Consider the following 17,801-nt stretch of genomic DNA (forward strand, 5'->3'; position numbering starts at 1 on the left):
CTCGCCTACATGCACATGTAAAGTCCGGCTCCTTTCATCGCAGCACTGGAGTCCTTGCTTGCTGTGCAGTGAGCTGAGTCACTGTTCCTTTAATGTAAAACGGCTGGTTTCCCTTGGGGAAGTTCAACTAATCACTCACATCACTGAGCAGTTTAAATGTAATGCACACAGCGCAAGGCAAACTCTTCCACTTCTGCTGCTTGTTAATTTCAGCCTCACACAGAGAACTGCAGAAAACTTGGAAATGTTCTCCACAAGAATTGTGATGGCAGCGACTTCTAATGAGAGAGAGACAGCTGCCCCGGGGGCTGCATATGGCCGGCTATAGAAACAGCACCAATAGCAGCACAATCTACAATTAATATAATAACCAAGAAGTATGAGTATGTAAGATTGGAATGATTTTGTTTAATGAAAGAAAAAATCTCGACCTTTTGTACATCTGTAATGCATTAAATTCCATTTCAATGGGGCGGAAAACGTAAGGGGGAACTCCACCCAAACACAACAACAAGCTTTTTGAAAAGTAAAAAAAAATGCTGTCTGTAAGCTGGAGAAGTTGTTACAATTTGTAACATCTTAGTTTTAGTCCCTCCTCCCCTACAAGAATTTCAAATGATGCAGAAAGAGAAAAACCGTTTTGCAGCTGGATTTCAGCATTTAAAAATTATTGGTATTTATTTATACTTTTTGAGGGAACAGATTACATTGATTAGTCTTTTAGGGGTTTCTGTGTTGTGTGGGATCTGTAACAAATTTTGGTTTGGAAGCTGAAGTTCCCCTTTAACCCAAAGCTACCAATCAGTACTCAACTTTGATTAGTCTACTGCAGATAAAAAAGCAAATGTCTGACTGGTTGCTATGGATTATGGGGCATCAAAAAATAAATGTTTTCCACTAGCTCTTTGGTGAACTCTGGTGCTCAGCAAGTTGCTTAGGGAAAGTGATTTATATCGTGCAGTATAACCATGCCACATACAGAGTCCTGCGTGTTCTACTTGTGCTACCTTGCCCAACTGCATGATACGCAAACCTGCTCCCCCACTGGAATACATTGCCTACTAAAGGTTTAACTATTAAAATCAGAGCTTTTCTGTAGAAGTATTGCCTGATGTGAAGGGCAATTAAATATAAGACTTCTTTAACTGAGTAGTGCTCTGCTTTAAATAGCCCCTATTTTCTTCACCATGGCTGAATCTCCACTCTGGAAGGGAGAAATGAATGTATAAATTCAAATATGCATCCCCTTTCTTAGTATTGTTGTGCCCCACACTGGGTCCCTACTCGGTTACATTTCTGTAGATTAACTCAAAAGTAAGAGTAAAGTTCACACTTGTTGCTTTCTACAGTGTCACCCACTGTGACCTACATTTGCCCATTTGTGTCTGTTAGTTACCCCTCCCATATAGATTGTAAGTAGTGATGGGCGAAAAGTTTCGCCAGGCATGGATTTGCGGCGAATTTCCGCGTTTTGCCATTGGCGGATTGTTTCGCGAAACGGATGAAAAATTTCGCCGCGGAAAAATTCGCCGCACGTCCAAAAATTGTCGCCGGCGTCAAAAAAGAATAGTCGCGGGCGACAAAATAATAGCCGCGGGCGACGAAACAATAGCGCGCGACAAAATAATAGCCGCAGGCGACGAAACAAGAGCCGCGCAACGAAACAAGAGCCGTGCGACAAAACAATAGCCGCGGGCGACGAAACAAGAGCCGCGCGACGAAACAAGAGCCGCGGGCGACGAAACAAGAGCCACGCGCAACGAAATAATAGCCGCGTGACAAAACAATAGCCGCGGGCGACGAAGCAAGAGCCACGCGACGAAACAAGAGGCGCGCGACGAAACAATAGCCTCGGGCGACGAAACAAGAGCCACGCGACGAAACAATAGCCGCGGGAGACGAAACAATAGCCGCGCGACAAAATAATAGCCGCGGGCGACAATTTTTTTTGTCGCACAACATTTTCGCCGTTTCGCGAATTTTTCGCCGTTTCGCGGATCTTTTCAAAGATTCGCAAATTTTTCGGCGAAGCGAAACGGAACAGATTCGCTCATCACTAATTGTAAGCTCTACGGGGCAGGGACCTTGTTCATCTTGTTTCTGACTCTTATTGCAACTGTACCTTGTATTTATTTGTATTTATTGTTGTACTTTGTATTTATCCATTATCGTTAACCCCTTGTTTGTATTAATGTATTCTACTGTACAGCGCTGCGTACATAAGTAGCGCTTTATAAATAAAGATATACATACATACATACATACAACCACTACTTTATTCAATAAAGCACAACATCAATAAATACTTGATCAATAAATGCACCCTTAGGCACCCTTACTTTACCTGTATAGTTGCCAGATACAGTGTGCCGTGTGTTTTTGGAGGTCAGGATTTAAAGAGAAAGATATTCCCAATTCCCTTGCAGTATATTGTTATTTCCTACTCCCCACTCACCTTACATCGTATTTGTTTTCTTATCCAGGGACAAAAGACGCATCTCAGCCTAATGTAAAATGTACATACTAATGGTCTCAGATTGCAGTTTGTGAGAGGGTAACTGGTGATTTTGACTTTTTTCAGTGAATTAATTTGTTCCTTTTTCATAAGCAGATTGGCTGCCAGCAGAAAGAGAACAGAACATGAATGGATCCACACTGGATGTTTGATATCAGTTGAAATAAATTATTCCAATATGTTTAGATATGAAATGTCTTTTTTTAATGTTTAGCAAATTATTTTTTAAAACTGGAGAGAATCATCTCCTAATTAACCATATTATCTCTATATGACTTTTTATAGTGATATTCCCCTAGTTGCTAGTTGTAAGGCTGTATATCAAAGTTATCTTATTTATATATTTTGTTATTGGCTCTTGGAGATTGTGACCACTTTATTATGGTGATTGGAAAGGGATGGTTCTTACTCTTTGGCCTCCATCTTCTGGGTGGATGTATAAACAATAACACAAGAAAAAGGGAAAGTTGTGCTCAACCACTAAATTGTAAACCATTAGGCGGGGGTGCAATGAGGCTGTGACCACAAAATACATATAAACAACCGCAAAAAATCCTCTGCACTCACCCATTATCAATACGTAGAAATAGGACATTGAGACATTTCTGTGCATTCAGATACTAAGAAATGCCTTCCCCCCCCAACCCCAAAAGAGGGATTGTTTGTCCGTACATTGCAATATACTTCAAGCTGGCCAACTACGTCAAAGTCATCCCTTCTGGCCAGTCCTACACTGAGTGACCTATATAAGTAATTTAAGATTAGTACTGAGCAAAGGGACTAAGTTTTACCTGCAACATGCTTGCTTATAAGGTCAGTCAGTGTAGGACTGGCCAGAAGGGATGACTTTGACATAGTTGGCCAGCTTTAAGTATATTGCAATGTACGGACAAACAATCCCTCTTTTGGGGTGGGGGGGGGGGGAAGGCATTTCTTAGTAGCTAAATGCACAGAAATGTCTGGGTGGATGTATGCTTGGGGGCCTGGTGTCAAAAATATCAATCATTTTAATAACTCAATAAAAGAAAAAAAAACTCAAATAGCTTGAAAGCATCAGATATACTTCCCAATGACTTCTATGTAAAAATAACCTAGACATTTTTTTTTATTTTTTTGCAAAAATACAATCTCAAATACTGACAAACTTGCCTCATTGCCCACAGCCCCACATTACACACTGTAAGCCTGTTTTGGGCTTTAAAATAAGACCAAATCTTTAGAGAAATTTACATTATTTTATGCTATTTGTGAAGATTCTCATTCATCCAGGTCATGGTATATCTGTAGTAATAAGTCAAATCAACTGGACTTGCTGTGTTTTTTTTTTCTTGAAGCCGTTTCATCAGTCATCCAACTGGCTTTCTCAGTTCAGAATGACTTGTAAAAAGATCTTCCTGGAATAAATACCTTGGAATGTTGCTCCAATAAGTATAATCTGTATATTATAACCAGCGTGAAATCAGGGATCTCATGAAGGTGAGGTGTTGATTGTATTACCATGATTGGAGCTTTGAGGTGTTATTATACCATCCAGGGAGAGGTGCCAAAACAGCATTTTACATGGCAGACTATAGATCAGGAAACCAACGTACACAGACCAGTACCTGCTGTTTGACCACCATCCACTAGATCACAAACTGGGGGTTATCAGAACCTTACATCACAGAGCAGAAAAGAGTCCCACCAGCACAAAGGCGGAGGTGAAAGAGTTTGAACATCTGAGAGGAGACTTTAAGACGTGTTGATATCCAGATTGGGCCTTTGTTAAAATCAGTAGGAAGAGAAGCAATAACACCAAAACTACTGGTAAAGGAGGAAAACAGGACAGGCGAAAGAACTTGGTCCTCCCATGTGTATCTGGGGTGTGTGAACACTGCATCCCTGTCTGCTTTAAACCCAGCAACACACTGAGGCAGCAACTGGTTCACCCAAAAGACCCAATCCCAAAGCATAAGAAGAGTAACATAATGTATGCAGTGCAATGCAGAGAGGAGTGCTCTGACTTGTATGTGAGAGAAACCAAACAACAGTTCCACCAGTGTATGGTGCAGCAAGGAATAGCCAGCTCCTCTGGTCAGGATGTAGCTGTGTACCTACAGTACTTCTAAAGGAAAAGGGATACACTTGAAGATTGCCAAGTCCACATTCTGGACAGGTAGGAGGACTGGTTCAAAAGAGGTGTTAAAGAAGCCATATATGTTAAAACAGAGAAACCAAGTTTGAATAGAGGTCTGCCACATACAATGCTGTTTTGGCACCTCTCCCTGGAAGTTATAATAACACCTCAAAGGTCCAATGCTCCATGCTAATACAATCAACACCTTCATAAGATCCCTGATCCCATGTTGGTGATGATTAACAGATTATACTGATTGGAGCAACACTGCAGGGTATTTATTTCAGGAAGATCTTTGTCATTCTGAACTGAGAAAGCCAGTTGGATGACTGACGAAATGTCTTCAAGAAAAAAAAACACAGCATCCAGTTGATTTGACTTATTACTACAGATATTATTTTATGCTTATCCTACAACTGCAATCTTAATGAACCAGCCATTTCTGTAGTTGATGAATCACTCAGAGGAAAAAGGAAAAATATAAAATGTGAACAGAGCTGACTTTGATGAATAGATCAAATCTTTATATAAATATATACATCTAGATAGTCAACCCAAAGTTACAAAATTTTAATGATAATTTAAAATGATGGATACCAAGTTAAAATGCTTAGTCAGTCAACCAGCTAACAAAAGTCTTATGGAAGTTGGAGATTCATTACTTAGAGGAATTTAGAGGAATTTATACTGCAGATGATCAATATTATTGGGAAACAGAACCAGCACTAATAAAGCTGTATGGGAAAATAGCAAAAAGAATCAGGAGTATCAGGATACTGATATTTAAACCATGTGCAAAACTGGATGAAGCTGTAGAAACCTGCTTCAAAGTTCATCAAGTTCAACCCCTTACAAATGACCCCAAGGCACATACAGTTTATAAACATACTTATACATACCTATCTATACACTCACATAAATAAACCATATATACCAACATCATTGTAGATTTTAGTATCACAATAGGCTTGGATACTACGCTTGTTCAAAACCTCATCCAAGTCCCTCTTATAGGTATTAATAGAATTTGCCATCACTACATCACCCTGAAGCGCATGACAAGGGGACCCGTCAATTGTCCTTCGCCTTGAGGCACCCCACTGAACCCCCTTGTTACATACCTTAATGAAACACCAGGAGACAGAGGTGGAGAAAATGGTCACAGCATTTATTCACATTTTATCAAATAAATAGGACATTACCAGCCTAACCCAAGGCAATATTCTAAAGCCATAATTCCATAAGAGATTGCTACTATGCTCTGCCGTTACTTGCTGAATACTTGAATGAGTATTAGACTGCCTCTACCTACAGAGAGGATGGCCCCAAACTCTCCAACCAGCAAGAGCTGCATTACCAACCATGAGAGAAGTTCAGCAGACCTGCTGCCGCTCCTGGATCTGCAGTGTCTCGATAACAGGAAATCCAAGCAGGCTGTCACCTAGCACAAGCAGTAGTAGCGTCTGTATCTATCAATCCACCGTGCAGTCACAGGAGAGAACATCCTTTCTCCCTCTGCTAAAATTACCTGTGCAGTATTCTGGCAAGGTCCTACCGCTGCTGTGACAAATAAAATTTTAAATATATATCCACTGTTTTGATCCAGAGGAAGGCAAAAAACCCAACCTGAAGCTAGAGCCAATTATGCTTCAAGAGGGAAAAAAATTCCTTCCTGACCCCCTTGCGATCGGAAACTTTCCCTGGATCAAGCAATCGTAGTTAACATGAATTAAAAACAATGCTGACTCTCATACCGTATAAAGATACAGAAAGCACAATATAACAATGCATTCAAGAAAACATCCACATTCAGTTATTAATAGATAATATGAAAACAAAAAGAAGAGAAAATTCCTGACATTTTGCAAAATATGCAAAAAGGGGGAGGGTGGGTGAGATGTTTCTACCTGCTCAGAAGATAAGGAAATGAGTGCTTCTTTTTCTGACATCACATCCCTCTCTTTCTCTGCCCCCCCAGGCCAGCTTTCTCCTACAATTCCTTTAGCATATGCCCAGTACTGCTGCTTCAGCCATGGAGAGATGTCAGGGGACTGACTTGTAGGTAACAAGACTAACTTGGAGTTTCACTCAGTGTACCCTTGATAGTACATTATGGAAATTTAACTGATATCTGAAAGGGGTCCTTGCTGTTTAGGAGGCTTTTTTGACCAACAAAGGGTTGTTCTATACTCTGTTTTCCAATCAAATGCTTTTGGATTCATAAAAACATAATTTCTAATGGACACTGCTAAATATTCTGCACTTTTTATTTTTTAAAGTAATACTGTCATGTAAAAAAACATGTTTTTTTCAATACACATCAGTTAATATAGCTTTTAAGGGGCACATTTACTAAGCAATTTTGAGGAAAAGTTAAATGTTTTTTTGCACACTCAGGGTGAGGCCTTACCAGGGACCTATAAAGAGGTAAACTTATGTTTTCATCCCTTGAGTCAATGCCCTTTTTTATACAAGACAGCACTTTATTTGCTTTAGTAGCCACAGAATGACACTGCCTGGAATAAGACAACGTGTGATGCACAAAAACCCCCAGATCATTTTCAATTAAGGATCCCCCAACACACTACCATTCAGTAGCTCACTGACCACATTGGCTACCTATACTGTTTCATTCGAAAGGCCTGTGCTTGCTGCAGGCATGGTATGGTGGTATTCAGCCCCAAATCACTTCACTCCTATGCTTTTTGGACCAATGGTAAATACTCCTCATATGTGAATTTGATGCTTTAAGGCAGTCCTCCCCTTTTCCTCTCACTGATAGGTCCCTCATCAACATTTCCAGTAAAAAATGTTAATGATCTTTAATGGTGCTTCTGGTCCCTGCCTCTGACTCCCCTATACCTTTCCTTCTATCTCTATTACTATCAAATCTACCCCTATAATTCCTGTCTATTTCCTTCCAACACCTCTTCTTCAGTCCCTGCCCATACCTTTGCCACATCACTACCAATCTAGTTGTAACTATGGATGAGCCTCATACAGATTCATGGTGAAATTTGCAAATTTGTTTGGTAAAGTAAAATAGGGCACTTTTGCTCATCACTAGTTGTAACGTATACAAAGTTAGACACCATACCTGAACTCAAGTAAAGACATCTGTTGGAATGAACCCTACATTTGCCTTTGCCGGATTTATAAAAGCATAGAAATGTGGGGTTGGGCTTATGTTGCTAAAGGTTAAATGATAAAACTGTACCTGTTTAGCACTAAGGTTGCAGGTGTCACGCTAGAGTCCCAGAGTAAGAGGAGTCTATCTACCACTATGTCTTTTAGAATTTATGTACACTAAACCACACTAAAAACGTGCTGAAAAATACTGTTTAGAAAGAACGACAATTCCGCAACATCTATAGCAGTGTTCCTAGGAAAAGGACTATTCCCTGCACAATTAGAATAGTAAAGATAGCCTTGGGTAAATGTCATTAGAGCAGCCTCGGGAGAACTGATTGAGGACACTAGCTGAAAAATAAATGGATTCCCAGAATAAGGGGTGACTGGATCATTCTTGCTTACATTAGAATGAGAAGTAGGGGGTAGCAGAGGTTAATCCCTTTACATAATAACTACACACAAATAACAGCTCATGCGAGGCTTTATAATATAATGAAGCCCTACATTTCCTTGTGTGTCTAGGGATGGTACACTGGTGGGGAAATAAAAGAAAGCTATGAAATATGGATCCAGTATGTGAAGTGTATTAATAAATTCTGTTAGGGGTGTATAGGAGGCATTTTTCAGAATATCTTGCCCCTGACCCACTTTTTTGGAAAGACCCCTCAGCAAACTCTGTCAGGTGTCAAATAATGTAAAAGTTAAGTTTTCATGTTGGGAGAGCAAAATATCATACAAATCTCTAACCCTACAGCAACCTTATTTGGCAGAATGTTTATACCAGTCCAACATCCCCTTTAGGTCATGGGTCACATCAATATGAGTTCAGCATTCAGCAAGCACAGCTTACAGCTTACAGCTGTGTGTTGTGTGAGCCTTCCATCCCCAAACTGCAACATTTCTGGAAGTGGCTGAATAAGACCCCAGGCAATGTTATATTAAATTAGGCTTTAATGCCAGTTATGTAAAATTCCCTTTTAAGGAAACCTAATCTAGAAGGTATAGCTTAAACTGTTTACAAGACAATCTACTTTTTAGTATGGGAAGCAAAGATTCTTTCTTATAATCTGACCCAAAGCACAGCTCTTTACTGTAGATAATGGTTCAATGATATAGGTACGCTACCAGTAAAGGCTAACTGGCCAATGGTTTTTATTAGGAATGCACAGAATCCTTGATTATTTACATTCTACTTTACACCTTTCACCCCTGCAACAGTAGAGGAAGTTAACAAACTTCTGGTCTGCTCCAACCACACAGCCTGTTCTTTAGACCCCATACATTCTCACTTCCTTTATTTAATTGCTGATAGTGATAGTCCTGCACTTACTCACCTATTAACCTTTCACTTTCTGCTGGTACTTTCCCATCTTCATCTAAACAAGCAGGAGTCACTCCCATCCTCAAAAAACCTTCCCTCGACCCCAGCTTTCCCAACCACCTTTATCCATTCTTGCTACATTTGCATTCAAACTGTTGGATAGGCTTGTTTACAACTGCCTGGTCCAGCATCTCACTCACAACCCCATTCTTGATTCCCTGCAATCTGACTCAACCTACACATCGCTTCAACTTTTCAAAGTAGCACAAAGTTGCCCGCAGGAGGAAACTTTGCATGACTCAGCAGCCCCACGGGAACTCTCTGTCTACGATGTTTAAGTAACTGAGATTGCCCCGGACAAAAAGCCTTCCCTGAAGGGCGAGCCAGTTCAGATCAAAATATTTGGGGGGCACCCTTCTGTCATTGAGCCACAGGAGGCTCTGGGAAAGAATGTCCCCCACACAGTCTTTTAAGGCCAAAGGGATCTCAAGGAGACGGTGCACTCCGGGGAGGCAATAGCTTAGTAAACTCCGCTTCACTCTCAGAAGTGGCCGGACTGTTGGAGGTACTGGATCGGGCTTGGCGCTGCCCGACAGCGGGATGAGAATACGCGGCTTTATAACCAGAACGCATTGATTCAAATCTCTGTTTGTTTTGGTAGATTTCTTTCCAGGGACCGACTGTTTCATACAGCTGATTTATTTGCTGCTCAATGCCGGCCATTTCCTCACACAGACTCTCCTTCTTTTTCTTATTCAGCTCTTTTTGTTTCCCATCAGACAGGTTTATGATGTTTATCAGACACTTTATTGAAATCTGCAATTTTTTCTTTTGATTTTGCAATGTTGCCAGCTCCTTTAAGGCTTCTGCAACTTTTTCTGCAGTGATTGGCTCGCCTTGCCCTTTAATCTTGCCTTTGCATGGAATGGCTCCCTTGCTTTGCTTTCCTACTGCTGATGTCAGTGCTGGCTCCTCCCCCTTCTTTCTCACAGGCTGTTCCCCCTGCACAGTCCCGCCCCTAAAACCCAGGGGCTGTTTGATTCCTGGCTACAAACCTGCCCCGGGAACTCACCCCTCTCCTTCACCCACTTGATCTTCACTGCATTCTTCCTCCTACTGGCAGCACTCTCACCCGCCATAGAGACATTCTGACCAAACAGTCTCTTACCGTCCCAAGCACCTCTCCTCCCTTGTGCCCCTTCACTCTCGGAATTTACAGGGGGATTCCCTGCACCCTCTGTGGCACCACTTTTACCCCCTCTTACTGCAGCATCACATACAGTTTTATCAGTACTCCCAGCAGCCATGTCAGTACTCCCCGCAGCCATGTCAGTACTCCCAGCAGCAATGCCAGTACTCCCAGCAGCAATGCCAATACTCCCTGCAGCCATGCCAGTACTCCCAGCGGCCATATGAGTACTCCCAGTGGCTATGTCAGAACTCCCCGCAGCCGTGTCAGAACTCCCCGCAGCCGTGTCAGTACTCCCCGCAGCCGTGTCAGTACTCATAGCAGCCATGCCAGTCCTCCCAGCAGCCATGCCAGTCCTCCCAGCAGCCATGCCAGTACTCCCTGCAGCCATGCTAGTACTCCCAGCGGCCATATGAGTACTCCCCACAGCCGTGTCAGTACTCCCAGCAGCCATGTCCGTACTCCCAGCAGCCATGTCAGTACTCCCCGCAGCCGTGTCAGTACTCCCAGCAGCCATGCCAGTACTCCCAGCAAATTCAATGAATGAAATTGAATCCACCCCCCCCCCCCCCCGACTGACTTATGTAGAAGCTCACCGGGGTTTAGCTGATAACCTCTGTAATTTTATTTCAAAAACATGAGTTAAGAAAACTGAGATTTGCTACATTTCTTTTCTGGACCCAGGCAACCTTTCTCGTTGTCACTACACAGCCACTTTATGACATGAAATGAAGAAATAATTATTCCATACCATTCCTAAGAACTGATATCATTTATAAATATACCTGAATAAAATTATAATTTTAAAAGGCTGAACCGAGGCTCAGCTGATCATGTATATGAACCGGTTGACGGCACAGACAAAAGCTATAGACAAGCTACTGCAGCTGGTTATTCAATTTAGAATATGTTTTAATATATTTGAAGCTCTGGGATTTAATTTCCATTCGAATTCTAAGGCGTATATAACGTTATTCATATGCAAGGCAATTTCCTAGAATAATGGCTATGTATGTAAAAGCATAACTATTCTACATAAAGGTATGGGAATTCTTCTTTAGCTATTTTCCTCTTCCCTAGGGAGTTTGTGGAATTTGATTCTATGTAAAACATGCTAGAAAATAAGTCACTGAATTATTCCCTAACTGTATTAGGGGTATGGCAGCACCGGAGTCCCAGAGGCACCTAATTAAACATCACCAACAAGTTCTTCCCCCTTACAGATTATGTACAATGGATCTGGGGGACTGGATGAGGTAAGCAGGCATCTTGAGAGGCTACACTTACATTTTCTTGCACGTACATTCACTGTTAGCCATAGTTTCCCAAAGCAGCACCATAAAGGGTTTTGGTGGTGGCGACCCCAAGTCACATTAAGTGAAATAGCATAGAAGCACAAGTTAGTCTGAGAACCTAAGGAGCTGCAGTTGGATCAGCACTGAAGTTGTACAGTGTTGTCCAATGCGCAGTGGAGGTAACAGGGAAATATCACCTCTCTGGAGAGCTGCCCTTTATAGCTCTTGGCAACACCACCATGGGTGACAACCAGCTCAGTCTGGATTTTTGCAGCAACAATTAAAAATGTCGAGTTTGAGTTTTTTACAACTTTTCCTTGCAACTTTTTGAGCAAATATCAGACATTAGGGAAAGTGAATTTAGTCCAATTTGAAAATGAAAAAAATGAGAAATTATGGAGTTTTAGTAAATTTGCCCCATGTGTTTTGATTCACTTTTTTAATTACACAATTGTAATTAAACTCATCTTCATTATGTTTTGCTGAAGCTCAGCCTCATTTGGTTGTTCCATGCCATGATGTAGCGGCCTTCAGCAGAGCCAAGTGGTTTCTCACATGGTTCGGCTGTCTTTATAGCTGATTTAAGAACAAAATACATTTTTTTATCCTGAACACAGAATCTTTGCCTTTTTTAATTCCAAGATAAAAAATATTGGTGTAAAAACATCTAGAAAACTGAAAGCCTGAAAGCAATTTCATGGTGAGCCTACCTTATCTTAAAACACACACACACACATGCACACACGCACGCACACACACACGCACGCACACACACATGCATTCACACACATGCACGCACACATGCACACACATGCATACACACACGCACACACACGCACGCACACACGCACACACACACACACACGCACACACGCATACACGCACACACAAGCACACACACACAAGCACACACACACATGCATACATAATATTTATATATTATATATTTAGGAATGGTTTAATATCACTCATTTTCTAAAAATACTTGGTTCAGCATTTAATCAGAGTTATTCCATAAAGGTATCCATATTTTGTCTGAATATTCTGCCACTATATTTCTTATTCTGCTAATTATAAGACTAAATTGCCCATAAAATCCATTCAGATATAACTGTTTCTTTCTTCCTTTTTGATTTTTTAGATTCTGTGAGTTACCATGAACTCCCTCAGTATTTCTGGGTGAGGTGTGCAAAGCTCTTCCTGATCCACATTACTGCCTGGTACATGCCAACATTTGTTTTCTATGTACATGTACTGTCCAACCTAAAGAGGATTCAGGTTTCTTTGCTGATATCTGTCACATTTGCCTGCACGTGGGCCAATGCAATGGTTTCAGATGCAGGCCTAGAAGAAGGCTGATGCAAGCATAGGAGCTGTTTCCAAGTCTGCATTTTTCTGCAGGACGAGATCAGCCCTATGTAGCATCAGAGTGGGCCCTCACGTAATGTTGGAGAAAGGGTGTTGCAGCCCTATAATTATCGAGCTAATCAAATAAAATGGGTGCCAGTGGTTCTTAAAAACATGATAACTGTTTATTCACAGCATTGTTTATTTACATATTGACCCATTGGGGTCAATAATCAGGGTCCCAAGTAAATGCCCTCCAAGTGGAACTTGGAACTTGTTCAGTTTTGACCTAAAGAGTTTGTTTTTTTGTAGGCCTGTTTAGGTCTCAACTGTCTGTTCAGTTTTCACTGATTGTGAATAGTCTATATTTACTTTTAATAATGTATTAAGTACTGCATATTTAACAAATTGTGGTTATGGCTGTTTATATTTTATTTATCTCTGTATTTATTGTTTGCAGCTGGACCCGGATTGCATTAAATTGGTAGGTGCATGTTAATGTCACACACCCTTAATTTGAAAGAGAAGAAAATATTTCTTGTACATGGACATTGTTTATTAACAGACAAGGGGCCACCGGTCAGGTCAGTTGATGTTGCAGTAATTACCCAGCAGTTTGTTTGAAGGCAAAAGGTCAGGGGGGCACATTGGTTACAGATACCACATTCATCTCTAAGAGGAAGGTAGATATAAGTGCATTAGAGATGCTTTCTTCTGCCAAGGTGTTTGCGGAGTTAGTCCTCCTCTTACTCAAACGCTTGTCAAACAAAACAATAGCTTCTGTGTCTGTCGGCAGCCGCTAAAAGCTTCAGAGCAAAAGCGAGACCTTTAAGAAGAGATTTGCTTCTGATTTTACTGTCTGTGCATTGACTTGTCTAGATAATTAGATTAACAGCGATAAAAGGCCTGTCATGCATTACAATTTGAACATTTCTCTAAAAATGACAGCAAAATGCGATATATTTTTCAGGAGCACAGGGACCAGCATGGCATACAATGTGGAACCTGTCCTGGTTTTATTGAAGGGAAATGTACAACACATGCAGCTTTATAGTAAAATACTTCATATATAGCGTTGCCACCTGTCCGGTTTTGATCCAGAAAGCCCAGTTTTCATAAGGGCTATCCAGGTTAAAACTGCCTGCCCCATTTTCCCAATTTGGAAAATAGCCAATCACCGTCATTGCCCCACCCCTGATATAATTGTTCCGCCCATGTGGTGTTACTGCCCGCCCCCTGACCAGAGGTAGGGATGGTGAAAGGTGGCAATGTTGTTTATATATCCCTCACTTCTTTTCCTAACATGTTACAGTTCAGATGTCCAACAGTAATCCAAAATGTTCCTATCCTCATTTGTTTATGAGAGGGAGGTTATTTGATGAGCTTTTTGCCTAAATGTGTATTTATATATTAATTAGAATAGGTACAGAGGATTAATGTTTGTTTTGCTCGCAGGGGCCAAAGTGCAAGCAGCATGTGTTCCAGAGATGCCATCTGTTTTTGGTATCCTGTAAATACACAATCAATTGTGCAACTGTGTCATTTTGTATTTGTACACCAGTGCTGTATAAATGTTATGTTGTAATGTTAGAAATTCACTAGAACTCTACTTTGCGAAACAGAGGTTGCTAATTTTGGAATTTACAATGTGTTTTATATGTACAACATGCCTTTCTCTGCTGTAGGGCTTTACAAGTATTCTGCAGGAAAAGGTGATGTACTGTGTAAGCCAGTCAAAAATGTTTACAGGGTAACCCTTTTGAAATAAAAAATAACAAAAGTGGTATAAAGGTGATACCTTATTGGCTAACTAAGATAACCATAGCAAGCTTTCAGAACATTTTAGTTCCTTTTTCAAGTATTCTGCAAACTGTTGCGGGGTTTAGATCTCTGCACATCACTTGTGTTTTCATGTACATGTATGGGAGCTCTTTTCCAGAATGCTCAGGACCTGGGGTTTTCCAGAGAAGGGATATATCTGTCATTTATATTTCCATACTATAAGTCTACTAAAAAAAAAACATTTAAAGAAGAAGGAGAGGTACAATCACTGGGGGTGGCTAACATTTGGCACCCCCACTGATTGTACCTTTCTTTTTCCTTTAAAGGGCATGTCAACCCAAGTAAATAAACGAACAAAAGACCTTTTTCACACACCCTCAGCTCTCCAAAAAACTTCACTGCTTGGTGCACACTGCTGCAGGGATCGGCACCCTCCCAAATATTCCAAATAGAAACAACAGCACTGGCACTCAGGAGCTGCATACGGGACTAGCCCTTTAGGTATCTTTATTACGGAAATGCAACGTTTCATGCCAGTGCTGTTGTTTCTATTTGGAACCCAAGTAAATAAAACATCATTCTAAGCTACTTTGCAATATACTGTACACTCCTTACAAATTAGTTATGGTTTTTATGTTATGTGTATGTATAATTGCTATTCAAATCAGTGTCTGCCTGTCCTATTCTATTCTCTGCCCTGCTGGCTCTGACGTTTGAAACAATGTAACACAAGCAGCAGACTGACAGACCTGACTTGCTGGAGGAGACTGACCTTTCCAACATTGTTTAAAAAGAAACATCAAGGAGTTAAGCAAATGTAATTGCTTTTAATAGCAATTACATTTATAAATAACTTTGAAATCACTGAACATTTTCAATATTGAAAAGTTGTTTAGAATTATTTTATTAAGTCGAAAATTAATTTTTGGGTTGGCATGTTCTTTAAACATTAAATGAACCTTGGGTTTCTTCTGTACCCTCATGTACAGAAAAATTGGCACCAAGGCCTAGGGGCTGATTTACTAAGACACGAATTTGAATCCGAATTGGAAAAATTCCGATTGGAAAACGAACATTTTGCGACTTTTTCGTATTTTTTGCGATTTTTTTCGGCGCCTTTACGACTTTTCGTAAATTATCGCGACTTTTTCGTTACCAATACAATTTGCGCGAAAAAACGCGAGTTTTTCGTAGCCATTACGGCTTGCGCGAAAAAACGTGAGTTTTTCGTAGCCATTCCGAAAGTTGCGCAAAATCTGGCGATTTTTTTGTAGCGTTAAAACTTGCGCGAAAAGTCGCGCCTTTTTCGTAGCGTTAAAACTTGCACGAAACGTCGCGCCTTTTAAGTTTTAACGCTACGAAAAAGGCGCGACTTTTCGCGCAAGTTTTAACGCTACGAAAAAATCGCCAGATTTTGCGCAACTTTCGGAATGGCTACGAAAAACTCGCGTATTTTCGCAAAAATTGTATTGGTAACGAAAAAGTCGCGATAATTTCCGAAAAAATCGCAAAATACCGATCATTACGAAAAAAACGCAATCGGACGCATTCGGCCCGTTCGTGGGTTAGTAAATGTGCCCCCTAATGTATAGGGTTTTCTGCTTAGGACTTGATCCTGAGTGGAAAACCTGAAGGAATGCTGAGCAGTAGGGCTCAACTCAGAGTCTGAGAACAAATGTTCTACACCAGTGATCCCCAACCAGTGGTTTGTGAGTGACATGTTGCTCCCCAACCCCTTGGATGTTGCTCCCAGTGGCCTCAAAGCAGATGCTTATTTTTGAATTCCTGGCTTTTGGGCAAGTTTTGGTTACATAAAAACCAGTTATACTGACAAACAGAGACTCATGTAGGCTGCCAGTCCACATAGGGGCTACCTTTTCATGCTTGTGTTGCTCCCCAACTCTTTTTACATTTGAATGTGGCTCATAGGTAAAAAAGGTTGGGGATCCCTGCTCTACCCGGTGTGCTATAATTAATACAGATTGCTTTGTATTAGTTTACTTTGGCTCAAGATTCATCTCGGACAGATACTGAAATGGGGTTACTAATAAAAGACGCACTGCCTACGAGGACCATAAGCACTATATATGTACACTGGCATGCCTTGGGTGGGAGATGCTCGGAACTACACCTGGATAGTTGGAAATGTGACATTTCAGTGCTATAGTACGTCTTAATCCTGGAATATAACTAAGCTTATGATTAATTTTAAACATTCATATAATTATACAATTAGAATTCTTGTGTCTACTTTAAATGTATTAACTTTTGTTTTTACAGCAGGCATCAGTAATACTAACCAGCCTTTAGTTTTGACAAGGAATCCCCTACACCACAGATATGAGAATACTGAGAAATACTGACATATAAGGGCATCCTCATCCTCAGCACAGAATGTACAGCTGTGTGGTTGTACTGGGTATCTAGAATAATGGCAGGAGACAGCAACATCTAGTGGATTATTTTTATATTGTCGACTAACAGTAATATACTAGGACCATGGCAGACACAGCATTTGAATCACCAATACTTGAGGTCAGAATTATAATGCCATGGAAGTCTTTTTCTTTTACTTAAAATAGAAGGAAAGGCTAATAAAGAGTTAATCTCAAGCTGCCAGCATACCTGTCTCAATAGTGCCCTTAAAGGAACAGTAACACCAAAATATGAAAGAGTTTTAAAGTAATTAAAATGTAATGTACTGTTGCCCTGCACTGGTAAAACTGGTGTGTTTGCTACAGAATGCTCCTATAGTCTATATAAATAAGCTGCTGTGTAGCCCCGGGGGCAGCCATTCAAGCTGGAAAAAAGGAGAAAAGGCACAGGTTACATAGCAGATAACAAATCAACTCTGTAGAATACAATGGCATTTTATCTGCATTTTAACCTGTGCCTTTTCTCATTGGAATTGCTGCCCCCATGGCTACACAGCAGCTTTGCTTATATAAACTATAATAGTCTTTCTGAGGCAAACACACCAGTTGTACCAGTGCAGGGTAACAGTACATTATATTGTAATTACTTTAATACGCTTTCATATTTTGATGTTACTGTTCCTTTAAGTCTCCCCATATTTCACCTGTTCAAATGATCTGAAGCCAAAC

This window comes from Xenopus tropicalis, chromosome 5 (assembly GCF_000004195.4).
Source record: "Xenopus tropicalis strain Nigerian chromosome 5, UCB_Xtro_10.0, whole genome shotgun sequence".
NCBI classification, from domain to species: domain Eukaryota; kingdom Metazoa; phylum Chordata; class Amphibia; order Anura; family Pipidae; genus Xenopus; species Xenopus tropicalis.